At 49.5% G+C, this 22286-nt stretch overlaps 1 protein-coding gene across 2 annotated transcripts in view; it reads right to left on the bottom strand.

Annotated features, from left to right (window-relative positions):
• The window catches only part of LOC143171396 (cyclic AMP-dependent transcription factor ATF-7), a 67129-nt gene that overhangs the window by 21006 nt on the left and 23837 nt on the right, over positions 1-22286 (bottom strand). The window lies entirely within an intron of this gene.

Raw genomic sequence — 22286 nt, 5'->3', positions numbered from 1 at the left:
ATTCCACCTGCGGGAGAATTGCAGGATAAAACCTCACCCACGATGGCTTTAGGGATGTGCTGGGTGGGGGGGCTCGCGTCCACCCCGCAAGGCAGGGCTGGGTGCACGGGGGCCATCGTTGACACCCAGACAAAAAGGCAGCATCGCCCGCTGCGGGGCTGCTTTGAACGGCTGCACCAGCCCCAAGCATCGAGACTGAGGAAAGGGGGGTGGGGGGAGGGAGAGGCAGGGACGGGGTTAAAGCAAATAATCATAAAGACCCGAGGATGGATTGCGCCTCTCCTAATAGACTGCGACAAACCGGGAGGCTGAGGGCATTGCACGGGCCGTACCGCAGGATTTTTATGCATCCAGGAGCCGCACAGCATCGGGCTTCTTGTTTCTAGAAAGAGCTGCTGCTGCAGCAAAGGATTTCTGCCCTTTTCCCCTTCCTTTTTTCTCTCTCTTTAAATCAACCAACCAAACAAACCAACCCAAAGCCACCTGTTTCTATGAATTAGCTCAAGCGTGACACCCCGGGTTCGCTTGCTCTTTCCGATACTTATTTACGACTCAATTTTTTTTATCGAGCAAAGCTGCGTTTTCCAGGCTGGAAGCCGCGGCGGCGCCTTCCCGGGAGCCGTGCGGCAGGGGGGACGTTAGCAGAGGCAAGGGACAGCACTGCCGAGACAACGGGCGCACCCGCACACGTCCCATCGATCTTCCCCTTCAGCGCAATAACAAGTGTATTATGCAAAGCGTCCTTCAAAGACGTCGTATCAGAAGGTGCTTTTGATGGTGACTCGTAACTGGGGCTCAGATTAAAAGAAATTAGAGCTGGTGGGTCTTAACACACTTGCGGGGAGAAAACCAAAGAGGTTTTTGCCCGCGTAACTCCGGGCGCACGCACTCCAGCTTTCCCAGCCGCCGCTCCCCGATCTGGTCCGTAACTAAACCTTAAACAACATTTCTCGACGGTTTTGCTAAAGACACACGTGTTCTGGGTTTCTTTCCTCCCCGCAGCTTCCGAAACCCTCAGCTCTGCTCCAGCCCAAACGTGACTCATTTCCAAACAGCGTTACCAATCTCGGCGACGCCAAAACGCCACCAAACAAAGGAGAAGCGAGCGAACCACCGCCGTTTTCCAAGGGAGACAAAATTTGCAGCATGGTTTTGCATCACACCATAAAGCGCTCGTGGAAGGGGGGACCGAGGAGAAAGGGTGGGCACCGACACTTTGTCATATTTCTGGCCCAAAACCACCCTGGCTTTTAACGTACTTGGCTGCCAACCCCGCTCGCCCCGTGCGACGTGGTGACGAGCCGTTAGCGGAGGAAAATAGGTGGGTTACAGTAAGCGGAGAAAAATAAATCAGGTTTTTTGTGAGGGCAGAGGACCAGCCGGTTTCAGATGAATATTTAGCAGGCAGGCGGCCGCTGCTCCAGCGGCGTCTCGAAATACTAAACATGCAGAGACAGGGAAAAAAAGGAAAAGGAAGAAAATTCCCAATTCTCCGACCCCGTTTTGTACTGGGTAAAGAAATGGGAGATTTTTAGGTCAATGAGGAAAGCAGCAAGACGATGAGGTAGGGAATGGGGGACACTTTCCTCTCCCCACCGTGCTCTCCCCGCCAGCCCCAGCTCCACAAGGGGCACGTTTCAGCCCGGCCTCGGTACCTCTGAATTTATTTTAATCTTTCATTTTGCTCCATCGCAGGATTTTTTTTTTTTTTTTCCTTTTTTTTTTTTTCCTAGGGCACTTTTCCTGCTTTCAGTGTGCGTTACAGCTCTATTTAACATCTTTATGTGGTCTCACTAGCTTGGGAGCTCTCTCTTTCTCTGCACAGAAATGCTCACAGACACAATATATCTTTCTACATACATTTCCAAACGCCGAAACCTAGAGGCTGAGTCTGGCACTTCAGTTCTAAATCATGTCATTTTACACAGAGAAGAAAGCAGGGGGGGAGAAAGGGGGAAGAGTGGGGGGGGGGGGGGGGAATCAAATGAGTTAAAGCCACAGCACTGGCTTTAATATTTAATCTCCTTCCATCAGCAGCTGACATACAGCAGTGTTATTTCAGCCTGCTATTTTGCGGGTGTCTGAATTAAAAAGAAGATGTAGACTGTAAACTCTTTGGGGCGAGGGACAGGCGCTGGGATAATGCCGCTGCAAATCGGCCCCGAAAGCGGCGGCGACCCTTCACGCTGCAGTGGCGAAGGGCTGCGTAAAATAAAGAGTTTAAACACCGCACGCGGCCCCAATTTCTGCTTTTCTCTCCCCCCACGATGGCCCTACGGCTGCCTTCAGTGCAGGGGACGGAGCACATGGATGGCATTTGGGGTTTGGGTAAACACGAGGCTGGGTTTATTTACCCCAGAGATGGTAACAGCTTTTCGGAGAAAACAGATTTGAGGCAGGCTAAGGCTGGCTAGTCTGCATTCTTTACTCAACAGGCTGTGACAGCTTGATGAATAAATGTGCTCATTTAAAAATCTTTATTTAATAGGACACAATACTTCCAGCTGGACCAACACGCCATCTCCATTAGAGCAAGAGCCAGAGAATAAATGCAGTAGGCTGAAGCCTGGATCTTTAGTCAGGAGATTTTTCCATTGGTTTAATAAGCGCAACATGAAAGAGAAGGGGTTGCTCAGGGTTTTTCCTTGCTTTTGTAAAGCCTATAACTGCATTTGATGCAAAAGGAGGGTGAGGCGAGCGCCAAACCCACCACATCCAACCCTCCGTCCGTGCAGGAGCCCAGGCGCTCGCTGGCTCTCCCAGCAGCTCCAGCGCACAAGCTGCACAGCTATTTTTTAACCTTGACAGTCATTTTCAGAGAACATAAACACCGGCTGCGCACCGAGCCAGTCGCCCGGCCAAAATTCAGTTTTAATATAGACCAAGTGTAGGCTGCAACAGCACAAACTGTTCCACGGGCACACGCTTGTAAAAAGGAGACTTTACCTTGCCGAAAGCACAAGCCCTGGTACAGTCTCACCAGACCTGAAAGGGGTGACGAGCCAAACCTGTCTCCATCAAGATCACCACACGGCTGAATTAATAAGCTGTCATTAATACGGGGAAGCCGAAATGCTGCTCCAACCTTAACTCCAGAACAGCGGTGCGTTATTCTGCCCACGGACACCACGGTACTGCCGTGACATGGTTGAAACACCTGGATACCAGGGGAAACAAAAGAAATCAGCACGTGTCTTGCAACCGCAGTGCTAGAGGTAAATGACTGCACTAAGTGCTCCGGCGCGGATAAGCTGAGCTCAAAGTCACCGACATTAAAAGGAGCCACAAGAGGTTTCACTTCCAAAGTCCGTCCGGTTGCCGTGATGCCCTACAGCGAGCGATCGCGGTGCGATCAGCCCAGGACGAGGGGGCTGGGGGATGTCCTGGGGTCTGCCTTGCTCTCCTGGCACTGCCTCGGGCGAGGGGCACCTACTTCCTTCGTTTGGGGACCTCCCAGCGGGCAGGACACCCACGCGAGCCAGGAGACGCAACGTGCGGAGAGCGAGGCCAACTCCACGGGGAGATGCTGGACCTCCCGCACGCATCCCAGCCCACCCAGCGTCCGACGCAGCACGTCCTCCCCGCGCTTCCCGGCTGCGGCAGACCTGCTGCCTACGCCCCATCCATACATCTCGCTGTGACAGGGCTCAGATGGATTTCTAGCCGCGTGGCAGGCTGGATAGATATTCCCTGTTCACTCGGCACAACTGCAGAGGTAACTAATGCAGGGTCACGGATGCCCCCAAGGGCTGGGTGCCCAAAGGTTAGCTGTTACGGCTGTGAGTGATGTGACCCCCCAGTTCTTGCGCAGATCTGGGCTCCATCTCACCCATTTCCCATCCAAGCAATGACAACGATAATTCCCTCCCTTGCAGAGAGGCTGTAAGGATTAATTCGCTAATGTGCATAAAGTGCCCCGATACTGGAGTGATTCATAGATTTTAAAGGCCGGGGGGACCATTACAATTATCTGCCCGGGACCACGTGAATCCCCAGATGGGCCCATTTCCATAGGAAAGGAGGTGTCACGAGACGACGAGGAGGGTAGCGCCGCAAAGACTTGTTGGTTTGAAAGAACGTAACAATGGCACAGCCAAGTTGTCTCATTTTTACACTTACGAGAGACGACACGCAAAGATTTCGGACCCGTTTCCTCTTGGAGGGTTCCCCATAAGGCGGTGCTCACCGGGGCCAGGTTTCAGAAGAGCTCGGAGCCCAGTTGCTCCCACTGGAAAGCTCGTGGCTGCGTTTTCGAAAGCAGCCAAAGCACCGAGTCCGTGCAGCTCGAAGGTGGCCGCAGCAGCTATGGTTACCGAGCGCTTCTGGAAAGCTGGTTTCAGTGGCAGCATCCTTCCGCTAGAGGAGGGAAGAGACAGCACCTCAGCGAGCCTGAACGAGGATAAATGAGAAGAAGAGTGAAAGTTTATGAGTGATCAGCTCAAGAACAAAAAGGCCAGATCGTGTATTGCACGTACAGGTATTCAAAGAGAGCTCTGCCGCTCCCGCTCGAGCACAAAGCCTTCTGCAGGAGGGGGAGCGGCTGCTCGGTGGGCTGCGAGCGCAGCGCAGGCTTTATACTGAGAACGCCCCTGAGCCAAGGTCATTTCACCCCAGCCCGCGCGGGGGAGAAACTAAAACCTGAAAGAGGGGCGAGAGGTAACCTCCACGGCCGCATCAGCTGGGGGACGTCAGCTCAGCGTCCGCTTCAGGGCTTTCCTTTGTCGCTGCCGCAGCGGGGCCATTTCTTGCATTGCAGCAGGATGCTCGTCTGCAAAATGTTCGGGCGTTAAGTGCCCGGTGCCCTTCCCAAAGTTGGAGGCAGCAGGAAAAGCTTATTTCTACTCGCTCAGGTCCTGTGAAAATCAGGAAGGCCACAGCCAGCTCAATCACTTCGGAGAGGAGCGGGCTTGGCTGCATTTTGTGCAATGGCCCCCCCCCGCAGCTCCCCCCCCGCCCCCCCCAAAACTGCATCGAGATTAAACCTTGAAATATTATTTTTGGCTCAGGCAACTCCAGGGACCCATGTGGCTATGCCTTTTACTTTAAAAATCCGCTTACATCCTGCCCTGTGATTAATTCACGTTCCTTTCCTTGTTTAAAAAAAAAAAAAAAAGAAAGAAAGAGTAAGAATAATAATGAGAAACTTCAGCCCGTTCACAGGCAGCATTCAGTGCTGGTGTTAGGAAGCCACAACCAAACAACCAAAAAGCCCTTTAACAAACACTTTGTTTGGGATGAACATTGTGCAAACCACAAAAATTTGCCTTTTTTAATTTTTTTTTTGCTTAGAGAGAACCATCTGCCTTCAGATTTTGTTTTTCCGGGGGATCGCGTGTTTTGTTTTTAAGCTAGTTATCACAGATGGGCGCTGCACAGCAGCATCTTCCCTGTGTCACATAATCTGCCCTCTAAATGCAGACGGCTCCACGTCAGGCTTCTCCCATCTCCAGCGAGCCGAGGGAGAGCAGCAGCAAGGTTAAGATGCCAACGCGTGACACAGGATGCTTTGGTTTCCCTGAGATCAGCACCTGGGAGGTGACAGACGAGCTACGTTTTTTATAAGGCAGCGAGGACCAGGCCGGAGGGAGCGGAATTTTACGGGCAGTTCAGTATTCGGCTCCTACCAAATCACTGGCAATTAGTGCCGAGATAACTCAGGTTGCTCCACAAACTTCCCTGCAATTGAAACAAAGAGTTAACCAGGTTCTGGAGCCCGTCCCATCCTGTTCCTCCTTGGCCAGAAGGGCAGAGCATTTAACTCGGAGTAGGTAAATAATTTAATTTACATTTCTATAGCTTCGCTTATCCCAGAGGGCTTCTCATACACATGCCCCTCCACTGAAATGCAGGTGTTTCAGCAGGGGGGAAGGCAGCAACCATCTGGCCTACAGCACACCACGTAGCGGTGAGGAGGGAAGCATTCGGCCAAGGACATATGGAGCAAAAACTCTTTAATAAACTCCGCATTCAACTTTTTTTTTTTTTTTTTTTTTAAATTTTAATAAAGGCTCATATGGTAGACGCAGCCTCTCCTTCATCTCCAGCGCACCTGAGTTGAGCATCAGCACGTCTGGGTGCAGACAAAAAACAACTGCCAACCCTCCGGAGCAGCCAGCAGCCGACCTGCTCAGCCAGGAAGGCATTCATCTCAGCTGGATTCAACCCGGGTCGGACACCGGGTGCTTTAGCTATCAAACCCAACCCTCCAGCCACCGAGGAATTTCTCTGCAACACACCAAAGGACCACGAACCAACCTCCTCTCCTTTTTAAAAAGGGGCACATGTAGAAAAACAGCAGATGGTTGAGGTGGTTTATGGAGCACCTGGGAGGAAAGCAGCCCCTTATTTTGCCCGAAGTACACCCGGTCCCACAGACGAGGAGCCCTCAGTGCCTCGTAGGCACAGCTCCTTCGGAACGGCTGCTGGAATTACAGCCCAAACACCGGGACGCAAACCTAAGCTGGGAAGATCAGGCTCCTAAATCTCCAACGGGTCTACACTACGTGAGAGCAGGCAGGATTTTCTAAGACACCGATACCCTCCTCCTCTGCTCGAGTGATACTCGAGGGGGACGGACACCTCGAGGAGTCAGTCCGCTCCTCCCGAGCTCTCTGTCCGCAGGCATTGGCTGCTCCATCCCATCGGCAGCAGATCCCTGCAGCCAGACGCAGACGAGCGAGGCGGGGACCTGCCCGCAGTCGCACAAAGCCTGTGGCGCTCGGCTAGAACCTGGAAATGCAATAATTATTTACTTCCACACGGTGGAGCATTTTTAGCCTTGTTTCAATAAAAGTGAAGGTTATTAAAATACATGTATTAATTACCGCTGCCACATAACTTAAGAGGAGAGGCACAGCGGTAATTAACGGAGGTGAGCGAGGGGGTGGAGTTGCAGAGCGTCAGCGACTCCACAGCTTGTGCCTATGGATACGCGCCTGCCCCATGGGAACCCCCAGATAGCTCCAGTGTGGATGTGAATCATTATTACGTCCCCGGCTCGAATCCCAGCAGCACCACAGGTTTTCAGTGTGACCTTGGGCAAGCCATCAATTCTTCCCCTACCTACCAGACAGAGCAAATAAAAAGGGAAAAGGCACCATACTTCACGAGGGCGTTAGGAGAGGAAGCCGACCGCGCATGCAAGGACCAGGAGCCACGTGAGAAGCACTGCAGGAAAAAAAAAAAAAATATTAACAAAGGCAATTACAGCTGTGTTTCCCTAACCGTATTTCAAGCGCGGGCGCTCAGTGATTCATTAGGAGCTCAGCATCTCTTCCCGTCACAAGAGCTGGGGAACAGAGACCAAGGAAAACGGGCATAGGCACGGCAGAGAGCAGGGAGCTCGGGCTAAGTGAAATTCCTGCTCTGCCCTACCGCAGAGAGCTGCTCGGGCTGAGCAGTTTAGGAAGTTATGTGGCATTGAGGGAGGAAAGGGGTGAATTATGCAGCTGCGCTCTTGTGTTATTCGTGGGGCCCTGCCCTCGTGCAATGCGGAGAAGGAATCGTGAGCCCCTGGTGCTGCTGGTAGAGAAGAAAGGGTAAAAAAGAGGAGGAGGGGGGAACTAACCCACCCCGCCCCCCCAAAAAAACCCTTCAGATCTACCACAGAAACCCAATCTGGGCTCCTGCCTTCCCCTGCAAGCCTCTGCTGTTTACCAAATGAGTCACCCTTCCTGCCTTGAATGCTCGACAGCTCCTGAATGAATAATCTGGGAGCAAAGACTTTCTCGGCAAACAAACAGCATCGGCAGCAAGTCCCGCGCGACGCATGCATGCGAGAGATAATTTATAGAGTGAAAAGAAAAGAATAACAGGAAACTCCTTCTCTGCATACCCCGAGAAACAAGAATGTGTGTGTAAAAATAATTAAATCCGAACTGGAGTCGATTAATTTGTCTACAGGGCTGAGGATTTGTGCTTTGGGAGGCTGCACGGGGATCTTAAAAAGTCTCTGGACGGTGGCCAAGTCTGTCAATACCACATGGGCGAGGAGAGGCTTTGGCAGCAGGTGCCGGAGCACGTGCAGCTCCGGCAGCGCCGTGGTACAAGCCACTCCGGCTTCCCTGCTCCCTGCCAAACCATACATGGCAGCCGAGTACTCGGCCTCATTGGAAACGCAGCCCTTAAGCCCGGGGTGACAACGGGGAATCTTGCAGCCTGCACGTCCCTGCACCTGGCGGGGACGCTGCGATGCTCCCCCAGCAAGGCAGTGCTGTTGGCACTGGGGAGGCGAGCTTAGAAATGTAGGTAAAGGGAAACCGAGCGGTTTGAGCCAGCGGAACCGAGCCAAAACCAGGACTTGGACGTCTCCCTTGGACCCGAGATACCCAACGCAGTCGTGTCTGAGCAAGGGTCTGCGGTCGGGTCCTTGAGCAGCAGGACAGCGCTGCAGGGAGCTGCCATGCCCACGCGCGGGACAGCGATATCTCCCTTTCTGTACTTACCTTGGGAAGAGCGTAAGAGAAAGCTCTGCTGGGAAAGCAGGACTCCAGCAGCAGACTCAGCAGCGGACTCTGCTCCGAACAGCCGGTCCCTCAACTCCAATCCAACCCCCTTACGGTCATTTCCAAAGCAAATTCTCAAGGGCCGAGAGAGCGGAGGTTAAATTTGGTCTCATCCGAGAGGTTTGGCGGTTGTCCTCTCGGAAGATGCCTTGCACCAGGCTAACGCGATCCTCTCCGCTGCACTATTGTTTCAGGGCTATGAGAAAACTGATCCTAAAAAAAAAAAGTTAGCTCCAATGGAAGAAAGCACTCATTGTGCCAGTATGCCGCAGCTTGAAAAAGTCGACGTGACTCAGCCTTGACCTTTGAACAACACTACAATTAGAAAAAGGATGCCATGGTCCCCATTCAGTTTTTTAATACGCTGGAAGGTTGATTTCCTTCAATTCATTTGCAATATTGGGTATGCGCCCACCCATTCATGGTGTGAGAGCCTTTCCTTGCAGGCTTTATTGCCTGAAAAAAAGGGGTGTTTTTTGTGGACCTGAGCTAGGACCGCTCCTGGGGAAGCTGCAACAGTCTGCAGAGGGCATCGTGTTAAATGACGACAGAATTCAAGCGGCTTAGAGGCTCGGGTTTTTTCCCCTTTAACGTTGGCATTTGCTAGTTAGAGGGAACAAGCTCTAAGGAAGTGTAGACCCACATAACCGGAGGCGCATGGGCACGACTTAAATACACTCACACAGTCTAAAAATGGGGAGGGTAATTATTGAGGGTGGTAGATGGGGTATCAAAGTGGAGAGGGGCAAAACGCAGGAGGCAAATTCAGATTTACGGATCCTTGGCCACCTTGAGAAGCGACTGGGGCATTTTGGAAACGAGCCGTAGAAATAAAAGGGGCCCGGCCCCCTTCGACTATATCAAGAGGTACGAGCGCTCTGCTCAGCAGAGATGGCTTCGGCCAGCTCCGACTTCCACAGATGTCCCAGTGCAAGGCGTGAAATGAGAGCCCGAGGAATTCACCAAAACCCCTGCAGCGACTCCCGTCAGGCCAGAGCCAGTCCTGCCCTCGCATCCCTTCCATCCATCCGTACTCACGGAGCTCCCAGATCTTATCTGAGGGCATGATTTCCCCCCACAACTAACCCATTCTGTACCTCCCTTCATCTTCTTTATTCCAAGGAGCCCTTGAAGCACAAACAGCTTTCCAGCACTAATCTCACCAACACCACTTATGAAAACGCATCTTTTCTTTGTGCCTCTCCACACCTTTCTCCCGGAGATTTTGGCCAACCTGCAGAGCCCCTTCGCTCTTTTTCTGCATTTTACATAGACCATGATTGCCCTTGATAAGTTGTCAGATGTCAGCACACTGCAGTAATTAAGCTTTTAAAGGGAGAGAGGCAGCAGCAGAAAAAAAAAATCCGGGCGTTTGTCTATTTTTGCCTCTTGGAAGAGCCACCTGTTTTATCGTAACAGGTAGATTTATGGGCATATTAACGCGGCGCTGCTGCTCCCACCCTGATGAGGTTCTCAGTGACCCTCTTCTCTCTGGAGATTTATGATTTCTCAGAGCAGACTATTGCAGAGGGGTCTAACTCCAAGCTCTTTGCCTGACTCCATCCTGCACCCAGAGTGCCGGGAGATCTTCCGCACTGAGGATCCGGATCCTTTTCTTTTTTTCCCCCCAAATCATCTGCAATCATTATGCAACTGCACCGTCTTTCAAAAGGTGCCAAGCTTTCCCCAGCAAGTCAGGTCAGGTTTACGGGGAAGCAAGTCTCCTTGCTCTTCTCACATTCGTTTCCAAACGCCTCGCAATGCCTGCCATTACAGGAGCTCACGACGGAGAGGTTTCAGCTGTCTACACAACAGGATTACGTTCGAGGAGTGCATTAGCACTCTCCCAGCTCTCCGGCGCTTGTCTGTGTACTTAGTGACCCGACAAAATCCCCAGCAAAAGCCTTTCTGCGTCTGAAACGGACTCCCCAGCTGCAATTCGCACCAGCCCAGGGCTCTCGCTCGCTTCTAATTGCCTCCTTAGCCACTCCTGGCTAATGGTAAACCCTTTTAACATTACTTTCCACCTGCAGCCCTTAATAAAAATTAAGTGGATAAACTCTTAAGTGCAAGAAAAATCAGACAAGATAGAGCCAAACATAACGCAAGCAGCTTTCCCTTAAGCTTTTCCCCACGTTGTTTGATCTACAGCCCTCCTCCCCAGCCCCGTCTGTGCTCCCAGCCTCGCAAGCAGAGATTACCCCCACTGAGGTGCCAACTGGGTGATGATTCAGCGATGTAGAAATATACAGCTGAGGTCACCAAAATCGCTTTACTCGCATCCTTAGGGTCTTAACAATTTTTCCGCCTACGTTATGGGCTGCAGATAATAAAATTTCACATGCAGTCAAAGCAAAATGCATTTAAATTTTCTTCTAAAGCTTACAAATGTTTGAGGTTTATAGCAAACATCACACAAGCCTCTTAAAAGGGAGACAAGCTAACACAGCAATCACAAATTGTTTTTAATACCTAAAACGTGTGCAGGAAACACCTCCCCCAGCCACAGAAACAAAAGCTTGGATTAATACCCCAGCAAGTAGGGGAATTAGCAGATTTTCTAAGTGCAGAAGCTGGAATTAAGATGTCGACAGCGATGCTGTGCAATGAAGAGCTCACGCCTGTATCTTCAGCACTGCAAGTATCTGGTAACACATCGCACAATAACTTTGCGGATGTCTGGGGTAGCAGAAGCAGTGGGGAAGGCAGGAGTCTCGCAACAAAAAAAAGCAAAGAAAAGAGCCAGCAAGATACACACGAGCAAGACATCAGTGGAATGATCTGCTCCTTACTTTTAAGTCTAGCTTGGATTGCTTAAAATCCGGTCCTTTGAATATTTATTCTTATAAATGAGCTTTTTGGAGACTGAACCGCTCGTCTCCCTGCCTGAAGCCCACATCAAGGGGGTTTAAGCAGATAAGCATGACAGGTGATGCTTTGAATTCCTGTCTATTATTCTAGTGACCATAAAACCCTCCCTGTCTATCCCCCCCAAATAAAGCCCGCTTCTCCGCCTAAAAGCAGCGACTGACACAGCTCCGCAAGACACATTTACCATTTATAAATAACCTGAAGAAGTTAAGAAGCCAAAAATCTTTAACTGCCCCAAAGACAGACTGATTCAACATTTTGCAAGAACTTCATTTTATGAAACGGTTCAATTTATCAGGCTTTACTGCTGAGATTAATTTATAGCTTGTTTTGCACTGCTGCAAAACTCTCCCACCCCATCCCCTACACACACACAATTCTTTATTGTCTAGATGTTTACTCTCGGGGGGAATTTTAGGACTTTAATGTTTTTATTGTTTTAATCCGGCATATAAAAAAAATTATTTGAGCAAAACAGCTGGTACAAGTGCTTGGAAAGTGGTGGTGCAGTTTCTCAGCCTGCATCATTAAGCAGGTGTTAAACAAACACGATGCCACGCTCCTCCCGAGATTTACCACGGCAGGAGATTTGCAGGGGATCAATAACGGGCAGGGATGTCACCCAGCTGACAGCTCAGCCTCTCCTGCACGGACCTTTGCTTGTCTGCCAACACACCCAGGACCTGCTTTAGCCTAAATTCCTCCACACAGTACCACTAACCCAGGGAAGGGGTGAACCGTGGCAAAGAAAAAACCCCCGCTTGCTCCTTTCTGTACACAAAGGGGATTTCTGCAGATCGGCCGTGTGCCCTCTTCCTTACGCACAGAGAAGAAAAAGCCCAAAAGGTACTTTTTTCTTTCCGACAGGCACGCGCCAGTCCTTTGTGCGGCTACAGCATCGCAACCCCCCAGCGGCAGGATAACGCAGTGTTTGCCCAGCGAATCCATCAGCCCTTTACAAACCTCACATTTCCTCCCGCGTCAAAAGAGCTGCTAGAAATAAACGTATTTATTGTGAGCTTTTACACCTCAACCAAGAACTGACTCCTTAAGGAAGGTTCTCATGCAAAGCAGCAACCACTGAGGGAGAGAAGTGTTAGCTAAAAACCCCCTAAAGCTTAAAAAAAAAAAAGCATGACTAGAAATCACTTCTATGAATAGCTCCGCTTTCATTCTCAGATCTCACACGAAATCTCTAGAAAGGACCTGAGATATTATGGCTTAAAGGGTTTTTTTCCACCTTGCTCTCCAGCAATGAGATGCTCGGGGGTTTTCTCCCTGCCAAGTGCGCAAGGACACGGCATCTCCTGCTCGCCTGTGCTCCGGCATCACCGCTACCGCCACGGCCGGGGAGAGCCGCATCGATCGCCCGACGCGCTGCTCTGCGCCAGCAGCCGTGCCGGCCGGGCTGCCGCAGAGGGGCGGAGCGGCCTCCGCCATCCAACAATGCCCGGCTCCAGCCCGGCGAGCATCCTTGGGAGAAAAAGAGAGGATTTTAGCTGCCTTTCCAATTACCAAGAGCCCTCTCTAGCTGCCTCCTCGTGTCTTTGCAAAGCTCAGTTGTGCCTTTCTGAGATTAGAGAACTGAACAGGGGGAGTGGGCTCATTAAAAAAAAGTATCCCCCGGTTATTTAGATATTGAAATAAAACCAGGTCACAGGCTTGTTGGTTACTAATAACTCCGTGCAGGGTCTAAGGAGCCGAAGGAAAACATGCCTGTCTTTCTCCTTGCGACCCAAAGCAGCCTCCTCAGTATCGTTTTTGCTGGGGAAGGAGGTGGAAGTCCCAGGCAGAGTCCCCCCTACTTGCTTTTTTGTCCTTAAGTGACAACTTGGCTGGATTTTATGCGAGAAGTTTACAGAAAATCCTGCAAACTCAACGCACCTTTTTGAAAATTAAACGTCTCCGTGATGGCATGATAACGAGGTCTTTGTCAAAGCTACGTGCTGCATCCGCACTTGGGGAGTAAATTATCTGTTCATGCAGTAAAACACAAAGCTTTCGTAATTTTCTCAGAGATTAGCAGACAGGTAGCAAGTGAGGCTTTGAACAACAACAAAACCCCACAAAACCAAACAGTCTTGTCTTCAAAAGACTGGTTTTAACGTAAGGAAATATTCTACTGGCCAAGAAAAAACCTAGAGCTCAAAAGAGGCAGGAAAAATTCAATACTGAGCGTAAGGCAGGCTTTGATTGTACCTTAAGATCTCTCTCTCGTTTCCTAACCAACCCTCTTCCCTCTAAAACCTCCAAACCCAGTGCCCTATTTCTCATTTGCTTTACGAGGGACGGCGGCTGCCATACAGCACGGATGAAAAACAGGTTTTGCAGTTCTTGAGATAAGATCACATGAGGTTAAACTCACAAGCCACGGTCAACATGGCAACGCTCGCAGGTTCGCATTCGGCTGCAAGAGTATGCAGCCACTGGCAGCTTTCTGCTCCTATTAAGCTCAAGACCACAAGCAAGCTTTTAGATCAGTCTAATTTCAAGTTAATAAAAGAGCCTGGCTCAATTTATGGCTTCGTGCTAGCAGCACACGCAGTTTGCATTTTTGATATAGAGCAAGAGCTTTAGGTAAGGACTGGGCTGAGATTAGTTCGTTCCAAGCAGAAACTCCATGGTTGTGAAACTCGCTTAAATCAAAAAGAGAAGAAACCATTCCCTGCAAGTGCACGGCCATGTTCCTTTGTGGGTATTTTTGCAGCCCTGATCACGTTCCCAAGAAAGGGGAAACCTTCCTTCCTCGTTCCCCCCCCCCTTGCGCTACAGAAAGTGGAAACCATCCCATTAATCTGGGAACAACGAGGATATGGCTCAGTTAAAAAAACAAAACAAAACAGAAATTTAAATCATTAGAAACCTGGCAGCGCCCGAGGAACTCCAGACCCGATTCAATGGGCTTCGCTGGCCTGCGAGCGGCACGACCAACTGGTGCTGCAGGTGCGAGACGCGCACGGGGGCTCTCGCGTGCTCTGCGAGAAGGGAGGCGAGAATGGCAATACCCTCTTTGAAATAGCAAGCCCCGAGTAAAGCACGCACATCAACGGATACCCTGCAAAACCTGCATCCCCTGGCGCCGTGCAGAGGCCACTTTCCAAGGAGGGGATGCTCTCCTACATCTACATCCAGAATAATGACTGCTGCTGACTTTCCTTCCTGCCGCTCTCAAGTGCGTGGCATCAAACTGCCCCAATAAAGTGGGACTGGTAGCCAGGATATGTTCATATTCATATAAATCTATATGTAGAGATACATATATGACTGTTTATATAAGGAACATATCCTGGCGTGCACGCTCTCTCTGTCTCTATGTATATTTATAGTTGCTGAGTCTGCAAGTCGCCCCTCGAAAAGCAGATGGCTTAACAGACCAGCTTTCCCTGGAAATAAGGCTTGACGCCCCACAGCGCTACTCAGCGCCCTTCCTCTGAAACGAGGAAGGTTAAACGAAGTTTTAAGCGGCTCCGAAGAAAACCGTGCCGCTGCCTTCGAGTTCTCAACCCCCGTCTCGCTGGCAGGAGGGGCTCCCTTTGCACGGGAGACCAGACACGCACCTTCCCCAGCGCCGCAGCTCAGCGGTAGGTGCATTTCTGATGTGATTTGTGACCGGTTGAAGAATCCTTTGGGACAAGAGGTGCTCCAAAAGGGCAATTAGATCCATTACTGGCTATTCTATTGCCACATGAAATAGGTTTACTGGTTGTGTGCCGCCTCATATACTCCATTTTTACGCCAAAATGAACAAGTATGCTAATGAAGCGATTGGAGAGCGTGCCTGATACGGCGGCAGCGGACGGCGAGCCAATGCTTTGCAGCACGGCTCATCCTCCGATAGCGTTTTCTTTGACAGGACCTGCATTAAAGCTGGCTTCTGCATATTTTAAGGTGTTATTAGGTATTCTGCAGCCCCAGCACAGCATCTCTAAGACAATAGCTGCATCGTTTTCCCTTCTATTTCTTCAAATCCAGAGGTGCTATTTCTTCACTTTAATTGCTGCAGCAGCCGACATGGCTAAGAAATCCTAACGAGGGCTTGTTCTAGAACAGGCATTCACCGGAACAGAAATGTAAAAGCTATTGCCAAACCTCACTGCATCTCCAGAGCAAGAAGCCAAAGTCACAGCCCAGACGTTTCTGAGAAAATCCGAACTAGAAAGGAACTAACATGAGTTGAAGTTACTTATCTCCTCTACGTACACGTTAAACCAATTCGTGCTAGTAAGCAATTACCTCACACAAAAAAAAACCCCACAGATATATTTCATCAACCAGATCCGGGAGGTTTCTAGCGAAATATGCAGCAGAGTCTTCTCAAGCATGTCCACTGCGGCTTCCAGAGACCTTTTGCCAGTCAAATTCTAGCACTGCATGTGCAGTACGCACAGGAGGAGGACACTGCCACAGCCTAAAATACATATAATAACAGTTTCCGGATAAATTTTGCTTCAATGCCTGCCCTTTTAAACAGCCCCCTCCCAGAACGGCCTTAGGGGTGGATGTCCCAGCTTGTGGCTGCCCCTCCATAGGAGGGAAAAGCTGCTCTTACACATCCAGCCCTTCACACGTGGCCGCAGAAGGGAGAGCAACTCCTGTGGCTCCCACGAGGAAGGAGAAGGAGGGCAAGCAACAGTGTGTGCACGTACAAGCGTGCTTGTAGCATCGCAGAGTTTCACCTACAAACATTCCCAATTTCCAGGTTACGTTGCTTTCTACCTGGCGTCGTCTTCCAATGAAGACTTTAAAAAAAAAAAGCAAACCAAACCCAAAAAACCCTATGCAAAACACATCACCCCACCAGATTAAGGTGAAGATCTCACGGGTCTCTGCCTCCTGCTATCAGCATCGCCGATAACAAAGACTGTCCTGAGAAGGTATTTGGCAGCAGGGTTAGGGCCAGGAAGCCTATTCACCTGCAAAAAGAACAGCCGAGAGCAAGAAAGCCAGCAGGAAAACGAAAAGGACACATGCAGTAACTGCGAGTCTCCCACTGCTAGTTCCACTTTCAAGCCGGCCATATGGCAGTACAGGAACCGAGTGTTGCAACACTCCCTGCATCTGTGGCACTGCAGCAACCATCCAGGGGGTTATTTTTAAACAGCAGCATTTCACGGCGGGGGGCGGAAGGGGGGAGAAAGGCAGCAAAATAGAGGAATTAGCAGGTCCAGGAAAGGGGGAAGGGATGAAAACCAAGCCCCATGCTGGGTGGGGTGTGACAGCTGCACAGCACCGTCCTGCCCCGTGGCACGAGGCCATAGCCTGGCACCAGCCCTAATAAAAAGGGCATCGGGGGAGACCGCAGTCCAGAGCTGCGACAGCAAGCGCGCCCCTCCGGGAGGGGGGAGATGCCTGCGCAAAGCCCTTGCAAAAGAAAAGCCTTTTCTTTTCCCTGCAAGGATGGCTCTCCGACCTGCCACTCTGCAGCGCGAGGGGCTTCCAGATTAGATTCATCACGGCCAGACCGGCTGCTTGGTCCCCAGCTTTCCAAAGTGCCCTGAAAGGCTGTCAGCATGTGCCGAGAACACCAAAGCAGCCATCACGCTAAAAGTGCAACTCCTAATTAATACCTAATCAGCCAGAGGGGATGCAAAGATGCTTTCCTGCGAAGAATGAACCACCGGCGTTTCACGTTATTAAAAGTTGAGTCTTTGGCAGAGGCTTACGCGGCAGTTTCTTCCCAGAGCCGCAGGATTTCGTGCAGAGGTCCAGCGAGTCCTTTGGCATCCAGGCTCTTATTTAGAAAAGGGGAATTTGGAAAGCTGTCCAGACCCATTTCCATTTGACAGACAAGTGTCTGTGTCGGTTCAGCACTGCACACGTGCTTCAAATGCAAAGCAGAGCTGGCATTCTCAGAACTGGCAATGAATCCCAGCCATAGGAATGATAAAGATTTTAACTTACAGGAAATGCTGCTATTAAATAATATTTAAGTCTTAATTATATTTTAAAACAGCCATTTTATAAAAAAAGAAGTTCTATTATAGTGCTTTTGTAGTTAAAGGTCTGTCAACATTTCCATTTTAAACCTTCATTTCTAGGGGGTTTATAATTCGGTCATAAAAATTCATTCTAGACTGGAACTTGGCATACAGGGGCTCAGCCTAGGAGCAATATTTTTTATTATCCAATTTGGTTTAAATTGGTTTGGCCGTTTTTAAGTTATAGGAGTGTAAAAAATAAACGTTTACTGGTTTCAGATGCCTTCTCAAGCTTATTATTATTCAAAATTAGCTTTCTCCTCCCCACCTCCAAAAATACCTTCAGCAAGAGGTGGGAGATATCATTTTACTCTGCTGACAATACATGAGTTACAATTCAAATTAATTCACTTCTTTTGATGCTAACAACCTAAAGAGTTACTATAACCAACCACTACTTTCACGCGGACCCATTACATACTGTAAACGCTTGGAGATTTGTGTAGCATCTGCCATTTTGTGCTTGATGTACAGGTACTGCAGCTGTAAAGGCCTTAATTTGAAATAAATAATTAACTCTGGAAACCTGCATTCCTGTAAAATAATAGGAGACCTTTAACCAAGATGTTTCTCTGTAGAATTTTATTTCAGCTGTGGCAGCTTCAAATAAAAAGCTGCAGATGTGAAGCAAGCAGGCGTATACAGCTAGGAATTCCTCACCACAGAGCTTCAGACGTTTCCTTCAATTTAAAAAACAGGAAAGAAACTCTAGTTTATGGCTCAGCTCTTCAAATCACTTGGGTGCAGTAGGGACACAACATATACGTGACTTTGCATGCTAACTACAGACAAGGGGTATCTGTGCCCAAGCATAACAAAAAGCTCAGAGAAGGATTTTATTCTCGCTCCACCATTAACATCCACAATTTTTCATTTTAATATTTGACTGGTAGAGGGGGCCGTCAGCCGCAGCTCGACCCCAACGGGGAGCAACCCTTTCGGGCACACGGGGGAAGTCTTTGCACTGCCTGGGGCCACCTGCAAGGGCTTGAAGGCAGACGGGAACTGCTTCCCGTGTGATCCAGCCCTTTGCTTGGGTCCCCCGGTGACACGCGGCATCCAGCCCCACGGCATCGTGGCGTCCGGGTCACCTGGGGGCCCCTGGAGCTGAGACCTGATGTCGATCGTGCCACATAACCCTGGAAGGGGCAGTTGCAAGTCCTGCTCTTGGCTTGCCACTCTCACCAGCCCTATCCGACTTTGGTGACTGACGTTATCCGCCCTGTTCCACAGAAGCCATTCTCCTGATGAATAAGGCCCAGATTTCCAAAGACGTAACAGCTCCTACCTCATTAAATCAGTGGGTGCTAGGAGCCTGAGTTCTTTAGGAAAAACACCCTCCGCCTGTGTCCAAGCCCAGTCCCACTCAGTTCCCGTGCCAGGACAGTAACAGTTTCTACTGGAGGACAGGGTGTCATAACTCCGCTTAATAACCATTTAAATTCCTGTTTGCTTTAACAGCAGGTAGCCAATTGGGCTGAAGTTTCTCAAAGGTTCGATTTTAACTCTCTGAATTTCTTAGGCAGTTTGTCTGGCTTCCCTTCATGAGCTTCAGGAACAAAGTCTCAAGAGGCAGACCCTAAGGAGGCTGTTAAATCAACACACAAGTGTTTCTTTCTGTACGTGCTCATATTCAAACTGAACACATTTGTGTCCTGCGCACGCGTGGTCCTGGCCAGGGCTGGCAGCAAGCTCCAGCAGGGCTGAGACATCCCTTTGGATTTTCTTGTATGAGTAAAGGTGGGTCCTGGCAGCTTCGAGACAAGGAATATTTTCTTACTTTTTGCTTTAGCCCATAACTGGAAGGAGAGAAGGATGGTAACAAAGCAAACCTTTGAAATTATAGCAAAAGAAAGATGCTTTGTTGTAAAGCAAACGGGCACGAGCACTTTCTTCCTCTCACCTCTGGGCTGCTCTACACACCTACCTACTTGCTTCACTCTATTATTCTGCCTCTTTTAATCACAATAGCTTGTCTTGAGCGATCTGCTTCCACTGAGGATGTTCAGCCGCTGCCAGACCTGCAGAGACAGGGGCAAGACTCATTCCTTGTACTGGTGGAGCTGGTCCCTACCTGAAACTGGGATGAAGACACACGGGTACAAACCGCAGCTCAGGCTGCCGACAGCGATAATTCCATGGCTGGAAATCCCACGGCAAACCTCCCAGCAGCCAAGGCACTGTGCACGTCCTGGGCCACTTGACAGTTTGAGCCGTGACAAGGAGATCTCGCCGCTTCTTGGAGAGAGAAGAGGGCCATTTTTCCCTCTCTACACCAGGACTCTCATAAAAGGAATAATCTATATTCATTTGGATTATACAAGCTACAACACACACCTTAGCTTCAGTTCCACATTTAACCAATCGCAGAAGCCATTTGTTGCCTCGTATATTACAAAGCGATAGAGATTTAAGGGATAATGGTCATGGCGGCAGAGTATACAAAGCAATAAACTGCTTTTGAGGTTGGTTAAATGCCAAGTGATGCTGAGGCCTCAATGCCATAAACATTATTTCTATTATATGACAAGATAAGAGGATACAATAAACCACAAAGAAGAAAAATCATTTTCTGGCCTCGTGAAAGTTCTGGGCTTCGCGTTTCTCGGACACTGCACGAGCATCACCTCAGTGGCATGGGTTTAAGGGGAATAAATTGTTAAATTAAGGGTGGGTTTAAAAAGCAAACGATTGTTTGAGGAAATGGCCTGTATAACTGTAGTGCTGGAATTAGGACCTGAGTGATGATTTGTGTCACTTATAAAAAGTGAAATGGTGTGGAGTGGGGAGGCAGGGGCTAGGGAAAGTCTTGGTCCCAGTAGAATATATTCAATATTATGGCCTCTCCATTAGTTTGGGCAACAGGAGTGGACAAAACAGTTTTATTAATAAAGATGTTCCGCTGTTATGACACTTCATAAAGCCTCAAGCATCCAGCGCTCCCAAAGCTTTCATGAGAGGAGCAGAAGAGGCACGACTGTCGGAGAGGCACGGCTATCCACCAACCTACATTTCACGCTGCCAGCTTGCCTGCCCAAATCAGCCATCAGGCACCCTGAGAAGGGTTTAACACAGTTTTATAAGGGAGGATATAGAGCCAGGCATTGAGCTACTTCCCTCTGCCACCACTAGCTCACGGTAATGAAGCAGCACCAGAGCATCTGAAGCCCGCGCCTTCCTTCCAGACCTTTGCTCTAGATGCCTTAGACAGGACGGCCAAAGTTTTAATTACCTTGTGTTAATGAGTCAGAGCTGCCTCATTATGCAGACTTAGTTAATACCTTTCAACTTTAATGGCAATGCTACAGTTTACAGCTAACACTTGGTTGCACTAAGGCTGCCTTTCATCGCTCAGGATGTTTTAAATGGGATTAGAAGATTTTAATAATGATTAGCAGTGCACACCACCCCCAGATTAGTTTCACTTAGCAGATTCAATGAAAGCTTTACTTGAGGCATTGCTCTTCTGCAGACATTTCGGAGGCAGGGGCCTGCCTCTACCTCCCTCCTCGCCTTCAGGCAGTGGCACGGGGTGGGGGGCCACATCCCTGCTGGAGAATAGCTCTTCTCCCTCTACGTAGAGAGGGCTGGGGGAAGGGGGGGTCAGGGAAAAATGTGTCACCTGTCCCCTTAGAGAAGAAACCAGATCAATGACCTTGAGAAGAATCTTTTTTAAAAGCAGTATATGCGGCACATTTAGAAGTCAGCTGTGTCGCAGCAGACTCACTGTTGGGAAGTGATCGCGTACAGAATCCAAAAATAACAACCATTAAAGACCTAGCAACCAAAACATGTTTACATACCCACTGAAAGCCCACTAGCTGTGATGATATGGGGGGTACAGCAAGATCTGCTCATCTATTTTCAGTGGCCATTCCCTCTTCCCCCTCCTCACTTCCCTGAAAAGTTAGCTTTACAGCCTTTTTCTACATAGAAAAGGAGGAAAAAAAGGGCATACAGCATAAAAGACAGGGCTGGTACCAGCTACGGAGGGAAAGAAGCAGGTAATGGTTCAAAGAAATTATACCGGGAAGCAAGATAATTCTTTTTTCCTTTAAACTAAAGGGGGGAAATCACCGCTGGCTTAATAGTTATTGTCTCCAGTCTCCTGTTCAAATTAGTTTGGCTCTGCTCTCCCTTCTCCTTCTCCCGTGACCTCCCATGTTACTGCACATCTCAACGCAGCGTTTGCAAGAGGCAGATCACTAATTTTAGAGAGCGGAAAAGAACTGGGCGATTTGTCCCCATGCCCATCCCGATTTACTGAGGACCAAAGCAGCCTGTTCCCACGGGAGCAACCCACCAAAACCAGAGCACACCCCTCGAACAGGGGAATACCCAAAAGAGCAGGAATCTGCAGGGATAAAAACACGCCAATGGATTGGGCACGGGATCAAAGGTTTAGAAGTGAGAGAAAGGAACAGAGACGCTGGAGCCATGACGGTGAAAGGACCCAGTGAGCCAGGCGTTATCCCAAAACTGTTGACCCCGATAACCCAAGAGGCTCAACAGCCACCGGCACCCTCCCATTCAAATGGTTTTTTTCCTAAGCAAAATGCACCCAAAGGTCTTAAAGAATCAGAAAAAAAGGGCTGAATCCTGCGAGGAAGCCTCCCTCTCCAGTGCCGGCCACAGTCTGGTTTGGTTTTGAGCTAGGAAAAAGCTTCCCGTGCTGTAAGCAATAACACAGCACCGCTTGGGCATGCATTTGTGTGCCTGGGTGAAAAAAAAAATAAGATTACCTTCCAGAAAGTTCAAAACTCTGGATCGTACAGACTTTAACAGGAGCCGTAGGCACTCAGCACCTGTGGGAAAGTCAGGATGTTTCTGTAGCAGATCACACAGAGCTGACTGCCCCTTTCTGTCCCCTATGTTTGAAGACAAGGGTCTCGATCTTTAGGAATGAGGGAACAAACCGAGATAGGTGCAGTCC

The sequence above is a fragment of the Aptenodytes patagonicus genome, chromosome 27 (assembly GCF_965638725.1).
Source record: "Aptenodytes patagonicus chromosome 27, bAptPat1.pri.cur, whole genome shotgun sequence".
Taxonomy (NCBI): Eukaryota; Metazoa; Chordata; class Aves; order Sphenisciformes; family Spheniscidae; genus Aptenodytes; species Aptenodytes patagonicus.
The sequence above is the reverse complement of the archived record's forward strand: the minus strand, read 5'-3'. Positions and strand labels throughout refer to the sequence as shown.